Source organism: Tamandua tetradactyla, chromosome X (assembly GCF_023851605.1).
Source record: "Tamandua tetradactyla isolate mTamTet1 chromosome X, mTamTet1.pri, whole genome shotgun sequence".
Lineage (NCBI taxonomy): Eukaryota > Metazoa > Chordata > Mammalia > Pilosa > Myrmecophagidae > Tamandua > Tamandua tetradactyla.
In genome coordinates, this window is record NC_135353.1 from 59,887,178 (window position 1) to 59,898,324 (window position 11,147).

The 11,147-nt window shown below is 36.5% G+C and overlaps 1 pseudogene; it reads left to right on the plus strand.

Annotated features, from left to right (window-relative positions):
• Positions 1-1,395: 1,395 nt before the first annotated feature.
• On the plus strand, positions 1,396-1,809 carry LOC143671846 (6-pyruvoyl tetrahydrobiopterin synthase pseudogene; annotated as a pseudogene).
• The last annotated feature ends 9,338 nt before the right edge of the window (positions 1,810-11,147 follow it).

Sequence of the window (11,147 nt, forward strand, 5' to 3'; positions counted from 1 at the left end):
TCTTTTATAGGATTCCAGTAAAGTAGTCAAGACCCACCCAGAATGGGTGGAGACACATCTCCACCTAATCCAGTTTAACACCCACTCTTGAGTGAGTCACATCTCCATGGAGATAATCTAATGAAAGTTTCCAACATGCAGAACTGAATAAGGATTAGAAGGAGTGGCTACCTTTACAAAATGGGATTAGGATTAAAACATGGCTTTTCTAGGGTACACACATTCTTTCAAACAAGCACAAGGGGCATTCAGTGTTTATGTCCCTTTAAATCTTTATATTACCTTTTCCTAAAAAAAAAAAAAAAAAAAAAAACCACAAGATATTTGAAAGTGATAATGATGCTATTTTAATAAAGGGTTTTATTTCATATGAAAAGCAAGATTGGGTCATATTAATTTAGCTTTTCTTAGTTTTGCCTTAGAAGATGACCATGGAGAGGATTGGTCAGGGAGGGCAAGACCCAAATATTCACCTAGGCCAAAATCCTTGTAGTTATAATGGGACTAGGCACACAAAGGGATCAAATTTGCTCAGGATGTTAATGAGTGCTGCTTAGGAGACCAAGGTTATAAGTGTGGGTTCATTAAATCTGGCCAGGTGTGTTAGTTTATTTGCTGCCAGAATGCAGTATAACAGAAATGGAATGGCTTTTATAAAGGGGAATTTAATAAATTACAAGTTTACATTTCTAAGAAAGTGAAAGTGTCCAAATTAAGGCACCAACAAGAGGTTACCTTCGTTCAAGAAAGGCCAATGGGTCAGGAACTCCTCTGTCAGCTGGGTAGTCACATGGTTGGCATCTGCTATTTCTTTGCTCCTGGTCTCCGTTGCTTTCAGCCTCTGTTCCTGTGGAGGTTCCTCACTTTACATCTCCAGGGCTGGCTTCCATCTCTTTGCTTCCCTTGCCTCTCTCCAGGCTCTGGCTTGCTTGACATCTCATGGTAACATCTGCTGGGCTCCAAATATCTTCAAACATCTGTCTCTGTTCTTTTAGTGTCTGCATCTGTGTCAGCTCTACTATGAAGTTTCTGTTGGCTCTGAGGCTTCTGTCGTTTCTGTCAGCTCTGAAGTTTCTTTCCAAAACGTTTCCTCTTTTAAAGGACTCCAGTAAACTAATCAAGACCCACCTGGAATTGGTGAAGTCACATCTCCATGGAGATAATCTAGTCAAGTTCCCAACACACAGTGCTGAATAGGGTTTAAAAGAAATGGTTGTTTCCACAAGACTGGATCAGGATTAAAACATGGCTTTTCTAGGATGCATAACAGATTCAAACCAGGTATAGTGAGTGCTATTATGAGAAACACCTTGTAAGAGGATAGCGGTGAACTTCTTCCCACTGGCTGTGGGTCCTGGGAAGAGGGCATGCTGAAGTTCCAGGGCTTGGAAGACCATGAGTATGGTGGGCTCAGGCGGTGGGCACCATGCACAGGTGACTCGCCTTGTCTCCTTCAGTGCAAGCCACCGGCTCCACAGCAAATCTCAGAGTAATGAAGAAAACTTGAAACTGTTTGGGAAATGCAGCAATCCAAATGGCCATGGGCCCAATTACGAGATTGATCCTTTTACAAGGATGGTTATGAACTTGACTGACCTCACAGAATATATGGAGGAGGCAATTATGAAACCCCTTGATCAAAAGAATCTGGATCTGGATGTTCCATATTTCACTGATGGCATGAGCACGACAGAAGATATGGCTGTATATATCTGGGAAAACCTTCAGAAATTTCTTCCTGTGGGAGTTCTTCATAAAATAAAAGTATATAAAACTGATAGAAATATTGTAGTCTATAAAGGAAAATAGATCTTAAGAGTTAGCACTGTAGAAAGGCTTAATTTCTTTCTATATTTGAAAAAGATCTTTATCCCTTTAAAGTATTAAGTAGTCATCACACTATTTTTGTACCTCCACATTGTCTTCTGGAGTGCCTGGTTTATTATAGCACCTGTTTTAAATTAAATTTTTTTTTTTAAAAATTTGTAATATATCCTCAAAATCATTCAGAGAATCTTTTATTTATAGATTAAAAATCACTTCATTTTCAGCAAAATGTTGTGGTACAGAATTATTTGAAAACCAAGAAAATATATTTTTGTTACTGTTTATTCCATTATCTCATAATGGATACCCATTTTTTTCTTGGTATATACAAATGGTAAAAACGTTGATAAGATTTACAATAGGTGACTCTTACAAAAAATAAAATACAGGTGGTCACAAAGTCTGGAAACATACACAATATATATTTTTTAATAGAGTGAATTCCCTTGATTACTTCTTGGGTATGCTAAAGGTGTGAGTTTATTCAGTGAAAACTATAGACACAAGTCATCTAAGGCAATGCATTGTAGATGTATATTTAAGGATTGATGGAAATGCTGCTTTCCTGCACATTGTTCACTGCAATTTTGTACAACTTACTGATGTTTGAATTGTTAGTGAGGAAAATACATTGAACATAGCATGTATTATCAGTAAACTATTTTTATGTATTTGATCTGAGTTTCCAGACTCTATGGCCATCTGAACAATTTTAATTCAGAAGACTGAAGAATAACCACTCATTTTAAACCCTGTTAAAATAGTCAACATGGAAAAGATATATTATTCTGTGTAAAGCATCTCTTATACGTACTTTTTCCTAATTGATCCCATTAAACTTACTTGCATAAAAAAAGAGGATAGCAGTGAAAAACTCTGACCTCTGCTGAAGAGATGAACTAAAAGAAAACAGTAAATCCTGTCAGCAGTAAATCAGTTGACACCAGCTTTGTCTGTGAAGAATGGTATAACATTAACTCCTAGAATAAGGTAAATCAAGAACATATGATGACTTGGAATCCATAGCTCATGCAGAAAACCTTTCTTTTTCCAATGCATCAGGAGGCCTACTTGCAAAAAGAGCTCACTAACTTGATTGGATTTTCAGTTCAATTCCCTCAGCCATCCTTTAAAAAGAATGGGAATAGCCAACATGTATCAGTTATCTATCACCATGTAATAGCCTTTGCCAAACCTTATGCTTTAAACCAGCAATGATTTAATTACCTCATAATTCTGTGGGCCATCTTGGGTGGTTCTAGGGCTAGGATAAGGGTGAAATTCCTAGGACACAAGATTTAAATAGATACTAACTCTCAGGGTCAATGCAAGTACAAAGTTGGCAATTCCATGACTCTGAGAATGAGTGCCTTCTAAATTGTCTGCCCTAGGCAACTCACTTGCCTGACCTTAGTCCCAACCCTAATAATTTGTCTGGTCTGGGACAATGAGGGTGATCTCTGCTTGGTTATTTTGGCTAATGACTATATAATCAGGGATAGTCTCAGTCATATGCGTGGCAGTTGTTTAGCACAGGCTTCTTCACATGATGTCATTCATGTGATTCTTATAAGTAGTGAAAGAAAGAAAACAACTACATGTAAGCAATTTTCAACTTTCTGCTTTCTTTGATTTGCTATCATCCCAATAACTAAAGCAAGTCACATGGCTAATCCCAGAGTCAGTATGGAAAGCAACTACATGAAGGAGTGTTTACAGGAAGGTATGAACAAATTGGAGGCCATAACTGCAATAATTTATTACATAACCCAAAGTTGGATTACAGAAATAGAAGAGAATGTCTATAGTGAATGCATCAACTGAATAAGTTACTAATTTGTAAGAGAAAAACAGAGAAGGAGTCTCTCCAGACTACATCAGCTAGTCGGGAAGGAATTTTCTCACTGAAGAAATTAAATTGGATTGGTGGAGAATATGCATCCCTCAGAGTTCCAAACATGGGCTATAAGAGATATGGTCCAATTTGTGAATTGTTCCCTAAATCTCTACCAGGAAAACCCTGAGCAGACTCATCTTCAACAATCCCATAGTGCATACACCACAGGAGAGATAAGGGATTCTTGGGAGACATAGCAATTCCTCCTCTGGGATAGGTTGAAAATCCTTATGATTTTTTAAAATGCAATTTTACTGAGATATATTCACATGCCATATAATCACACAAAGTGTACAATCAGTGGTTCCCAGTATCATTATACAGTTGTGTGTTAATCACTGCAATCAATTTTTAACATTCTCATTATTGCAAAAATACACATAAAAGTAAAAATAAAAAAGAACAGCCAAAATATCCCATACCCTTATCCTCCCTATTATTTATTTATTTTTGCCGTTTTTCTCTTTTTCACTCATCTATGCATACCCTGGATAAAAGGAGTGACAGTCACAAGGTTTTCACAATCACACAGTCACACTGAAAAGCTATTTAGTTATACAATTGTCTTCAAGAATCAAGGCTACTGGAATAGAGTTCAACAGTTTCAGGTATTTCCTTCTAGCTACTCCAACACACCAAAAACTGAAATGGGACATGTACATACTGCATAAGAATTACTTCCAGAAAGGCCTCTCTGCTCTATTTGAAATCTCTCAGCCACTGAAACACTATTGTGTTTCACTTCTCTTCCTCCTTTGGTCAAGAAGACTTTCTAAATCCCATGATGCCAGGGCCAGGCTCATCCCCAGGAGTCATGTCCCATATTGTCAGGGAGATTTACACCCCTGGAAAATCCCTGTTTAAAAGGAAAAGCAACCTTAACTCTTACCCCTAAACACATAAACACCATTTTGCAATTGGATGTAAGGACTACTTCTGTTTGAATCTCAATTGCTTTCATGATCCAACATCTCATTGTGTGAAATAAGAAAAGTCACCATTTTCCTAATTGAGTCCAGTTAAAACTTGTCAAATAAAAAAATTAAAATCTGGGCAATTTACTATTCCTTCTAATGTCATCTCATATTTAGCTAACCTACTCCAATATCAACCTGGAATTTGGAGCTTGGGACAGCCAGTCATATTGCCCTAAATCTGTCTTCAAGCAATTCTATGGCCATTTTAAATGATGAGGAAAGATATTTTGATCCCTTCTTGGGGACTCTGAAGAGCAGAGTTCTGAAGAGCATTTTCTTTGTCTGCTAGGAACTTTCAGTCAAAATAGACAAGACTGATATATAAAAGCAAAGAGACAAAAAAAAAAGAACAAATGAACATTCAGATGGTTGTGGAATCAGTTACCTTTCATGGTATGCAAGCTTACCCCAAAACAATCCAGTTGGAACAATCGTCACAGTCATAAATGGTTTGTTCTGAAAAATGTCAGCAGTCTCAGTCACTCATTCTTCCTTGGAAATATTTTTAGGAAAATAAATAACTGAGAGGCTCATTTTCACATGGTAAACCAGAGAGCACATTATTCACTAGCAAGATGGAGCTGACTATAATTTATTCATTGACAGTTATTCCCAAGGCAGACTATCAAAATGCAGCTGTTAGGGTAATTATAAAAAATGTATTCACACACATGTGAGATGGGTTATCTTCGTATGACAAGACCTTGTAACTGAGGCAAGACTCTTCTGTGAATAAGCACTTAGGCTCTGTTTGAGGAAAACTTCCCATCTGCTGGCTTGATGAAGAATCTGAAGTGGTAATTTGAGGAACAGGTATACTCCAAACTTGTTACATACAACTTGCCCGAGAGATGGATTAACTCCACCAAGAGCAAGTTCTTCTTATAAACATTCTATATTTTCCTGTCATTACTTAGGACTGATGTTTCTCTTTCACCAAATTTTGACTGTAAATTACAAAGATAAATAGAGCCTTTCAAAATGGAAGTAAATTAATTCCAGTATCCAGAGTTTGCAAAACTGTTTCCATGATCTTCCTTATGATCCTTAACAACAGTGCTCATTCTAGGATAAAACATATCTGCTCTTTGGGTGCATAGACTCAGTAAACAGGTAACTGTAGAGTTACCACACACTTTTCAAAGTGCAACTGTTTTTGGTCACTTTCCAGAGGTAGAGAGGAAGGTGATGCCAATAGGACATTAGACTTCATAAAGACAAAGATCTTTTAGCTTACTCTTTGGGAAGAAGAAAGGTTTACACATTGTATCATGACTACATGAGAGCAAGTAAGATAGGGTTTGAATGCTAAGCAGTTTAGACTCAGGCCACCACTCTTGCATGTACTCTATGCTCCATTCATAAAAATTATCTCATTGTCATTCTCATTCCTAAGCTTCTTCCTCTGATATTTCCTACACTGTATTCTCTACCTGGAAAAAATTTCCTGTGTTTATTTTCCTATCATAATAACCCTCAAAGGCAGGTACCATATAGTCTATGTTGTTCATGCAATACTCTTCCTTCTACATACATGCACACACAAACACACACACACACTTAGTGCCTGTACGAGTACCTTGTGCATAGCAAACAATAAATGTCTGTTAGTTGTCTGTGTGTCAGCAGGAAGTGCAGGCTCTTGAATCAGTAGGATCTTGATGAGAGCAAAGACCACAGAATTGTTTTGAGGCAAAACTTAAGGAAATATAAAACATATCAGATTTCCCCCAAATGATAAATCACATTCTTTCACAATTAGCTAAATTGATTGTCCCTACATAGATAATTTGTGGAGATGACTATGTTGAGGGAAGGTAATGGCTTCTGTTTTGTTTGTCCACATGAACATGTAGTCATTTTGGTCAAATAAATCAGTCGGTTAAAGTAACTAGAGTTTATGGACCATTATTTTCTACTTTTCAACCAATGGTTATGTCAGACAGATATAATCTCAGTGGTGAGAAAGCCATAAGAACCAAACATATCCAGTGGGAATGAGCTGTGTCTCTGGAGAGTGGCAGTGTGGGGAGGTCAAAAGAATCCAGAGCTGTGGAATCAGGGAGAATTGAGTTTGAGTTTAATCCCAAGTCAACCTGAGCAGGTCTGAGTTTCCTCATTTATAAAAAGATGTTCAGTAGCGCAAAAGGGCTATAAGAAATAGTTACTATATCGTAAGGCTGATCAAGACATGGTCTGAAAAGACAGAGAGCAGGAAATTTTCTCTACCAGTTTTGGGTTACACTACAGCTAGTACTTACTACGTGTAGCTGATAGGCAGCAGGAACAGCACAGTGTCATATGGGTCATCCATCTGACAAAGTCAGAGACACTGTGCATTATGAACCCAAGCTGTATTGAAACCCAGGACAGTGTTCAACTTATCATTATCTCAAGTCATCCTCATTTCACACAAGTCACTCAGACAATGGGATGTTCTTTTCAAACAAGGAATTTTATTGAATACCATAAATATTAGCTGGCATCCCACCTCAGTTTTCAACTTTAGTTTTTCTTACAACACTCCTCTATTAAGGAGAGATTTAAATGCTCTTCAATTGCATAAGCTGTGTTTTATCACTCTTTCTGTACTAGAGACAAGAGGGGAATTTAAGATTAATTATTTGCTCAAACAAGAGCATTGAGAACAAACAAAACAACCCAGTACTGACAGCATTATAGATACTGTTAACTGGTTGAATGAGTTAAGCCAGCATTTTTAAAATTCATACTTTTATGAGTGCTTACTCTGTGCCAGGTTCTGCTTTAATAGCAGATAGAGTAAATAGGGTTCTCACTCTCCATTCATGTCCTTGGCTCCTATTACCACTGCCTCTACTGGATGTCATGGTTAAGACAATGGGGAGATTGAGGATGTAGTTTGACATTTTTAGAGAAAACTCTACAACCCAAGTCAGGATCATCCCATCCTAGAGGGGTCTTTACCTGATTTTTCAGTCATTAGAGGCAAAGTGCACAAGTATAAAAAAGAGATGTTTAAAAGAAAGTGAGGCCTTCTTGACCAAAATGGAGAAAAGAAATGAAACAAAATAAAGTTTCAGTGGTTAAGAGATTTCAAATAGATTTGAGAAATTAGGATTTAATAAATGATTATAACTACTGACTCATTATTTAGGTATTTCTTTTCAGTTCTTAGTATAGTAGAATAGCCAGAAGGAAATACCTGAAATTGTTGAGCTGTAATTCTGTAGTCTTTATCTTTAATAATAATTGTATAATTAGATAGCTTTTATAATGTGACCATGTAATTTAAAAAACCTTGTTACTGACACTTCCTTTATCCAGTATATGGGTATATGAGTAATAAAACAAAGACATGCATGAAAATAATAAAAAGTCAGGAATATAGGGGGAAAATACTCCTACGTAAACTATGGACAATAGTTATAATACTACTTTAATAATCTTTCATCAATTGTAACAAATGTAACTAGTGTTAAAAAATAGTAGAATTACAAAAAAAAAGTGTTATCACAATTGTAACAAATTTTCCACGCCAATGCAAGTGTTAGTGGTGGGGTAGTATATAAGAATCTTGTATTTTATGCATGATTGGTCTGTAAACCATGACTTCTCTAATAAAAATTTTAGAAAAATGGAAAGAAGAAAGTGAAAAAAGAAAACAAAAATGATACTAAGGATGTAAACAAGAGAGAACAAAAAGTAGCCATGAAAATTATATTAGTCAGGACATAAAAGGTCAGATGAGTCAAATTTTCAAAGAGTTTTCATGGACTATATGATACTTTTTTCCTCAGCTAAAGCTGGTGTTTTTGAACCTCTAAGACTCAAATCCATTGTTGTAGGCCCAGGAATAGCCATTAAGGAGATAAAAGCCCCAAACATTGAGTCATTCTTCGTCTCTAAGAACAAGAGAGGGAATCTTCGGCAGAGCCTCAGTAATCATTTGTAGCTTGGTCCAGTAGTAGGCATGGTGGGATCTAAAATTAAATAATGTATATCCCCACAGGTAGACAGAATATAACAATGGGTTATCCAGAAAGGGTCGACATTTGGATATCCAGGCAATAAGTCAATATCTAAGAAATACGTTGTTAGATAATAGGGCCACAACCACTGAGGTACAAGATTCGTAAACCATGGATAGTTTAACAAGATAAAATGGACAATCGGGAATCAATGCCTCAGAGCAGTCATCAGAGCTGGAACACAAAGGCAGGGCAAGTTTAAAACAATGTTGATCTAAGACCTTTCCCAGAGTGTTAGATCAGAAAATTGTCACTCCTTCCTGGCCAAGATTAGCCTCAGTTCTAGAGACTAGACAGAGCTGAAGCCTACAGCAAGAAGTAGTTTCAACTATGGAAAGAGAAGACTATAGAAGCTCAGAAGTAGACAGTGCTCTCTGCAAGAAAACCAATAAGAATCAAATCAAAATATTATTGGCTAACTGTGTTAACCTTTAACATTTTAATCCAAATAAAGAAATAATTAGAGTATCTATGTTAAATATATTTCTGGACAGAGTTGGGACTATATGCTGAAATCAGGAAAAGTCCTAGTCATGGCATCCAGGGGTAAAAGTCTCTCTGGCAATGTGGGAGGAGACTCCCAGGGATGAATTCAGACCTGGCACCATGGGATCAACAGTTCTACCCTGACCAAAAGGGGGAAAGGAAGTGTAACTAATAAAATATCAACGGCAGAGAGAGTTCAAATAGAGTTGAGAGTCTACTCCGGAGGTTGCTCTTAGGCAAGCTTCAGGTAGACCTTGCTAACTATCATAACTAGGACTATTCTAGTGAATCCTAAAGAATACCTAAGGCCATATATAAGATTCCACAAGGGTTCCACACACTAGTGTAACTTTCCAGAAACCTACAACCTCCAGATGGTTCTCTGGTCCAGATAAGTCCTGAAACCTAGCCCAGCCCCTTTAGAACATCAGATAGTTTCGTCTCCCTACCCCATATTAGTGACAGACCCTTCCAATATCAAAAATTTCCAATTGCCATTGCCCAAACACCCCTAAAGAGAGGTACGGAAAGATCAAAGGTGATGGTAGAATTATACATAGAAAATACAACTTAACCAACGAATATGAATGCTAAATCATTAAATTGATATTTCTTTTAGTCTCTAGTATTTTAGAGCAGCTAGAAGTAAAAACCTAAAATTGTGAGATTGTAACCCATGTCAAAGTCTGAAATATGTTCTACAACTAATTGTGGTGCTGTGCTTTGAAATTTATAGCTTTTTTGTATATATGTTATTGTTCACAAAAAAGCAGGAAAAAAAGTCGATTGTGATGATAAAAAAGTATTTAAGCTGTCTAGCCTCCTATATTCTGGAACAGCTAGAAGGAAAAATTGGAGAGGATCATATGGTAGCCCATGACAAACACTGGGATCTGTCTTATAACCACTTGTTGAAGAGTGCTTTGAAAACCATTACTTTTTTATTTCTTTGCTTTGTATATATGTTACACTATACAATGAAAAAGTTAAAAAAAAAAAAGAAATAATAGGGGAAACAAAGGTTAAAATAAATTGGGTAGATGGAAATGCTAGCTATCAATGAGAGAGAGGGGTGAGGGGTATGACATATATGAGTTTTTTCTTTTTTCTTTCTCACTTCTTTTTCTGGAGTGATGCCAATGTTCAAAAAAATGATCATGGCAATGAACGCACAATTATGTAATGATATCATGAGCCATTGATTGTATACCATGTATGGAATGTTTATATGTTAAGAATGGTTGTGTGTTTGTATGTTTTATTAACAAAAATATTTTTTTAAAAAATAGGTATAAGAATGGAACTGTTGCTTATATTGTGTTGAAAATTAAATTGACCTTATTTATGCAAGCCGCTTAGAAAAAAAAGAAAACTGAATATAGCAATGCTAGTAGATGTCAACTAACATCTGTTAATTATAAGCCATGCACAGTGCTTTGATTGTATTTTGTGCTAAGATCCTTGCTTTTTACCCATGAAAATATGCATTTTCTAATGTCAAAATAAAATAGAAGTTAGAACTGACTGGAAAAAAAAGTAGAAAAGTCCTAGTAATGTATACTCAGTGTCACCTAGTTTAGAGGTTCTAGAGATACAAATGCATAAAGGATGTATCTGAAATTTTTTATTAGATTTCATCTTCAAAGTACATGCTGGGAAGACGGACCTTCATTGTGTTGAATACTCATGCCAATCCCTATATTAAAAAGCAAAGGGAAACATGCAGCAGAAGGTGGGAGGAGGAGGTAAAGCCCAACCTTAAAATTGCAAGTAGCCACCTGAAACCCTTCTGGATTTACATTTGCCATTTTAGGAATCAGAAACAGTTAACCCAAAACTGTTACATAAGAAGTTATAAATTTGGCAACTTTGCCCTCTGTTTTCTGTTTGCGTTATCTCCTGCCTATTCTTTTGTAGTGATTAGCCTTCAAACCTCTATAGCAGAGTTCA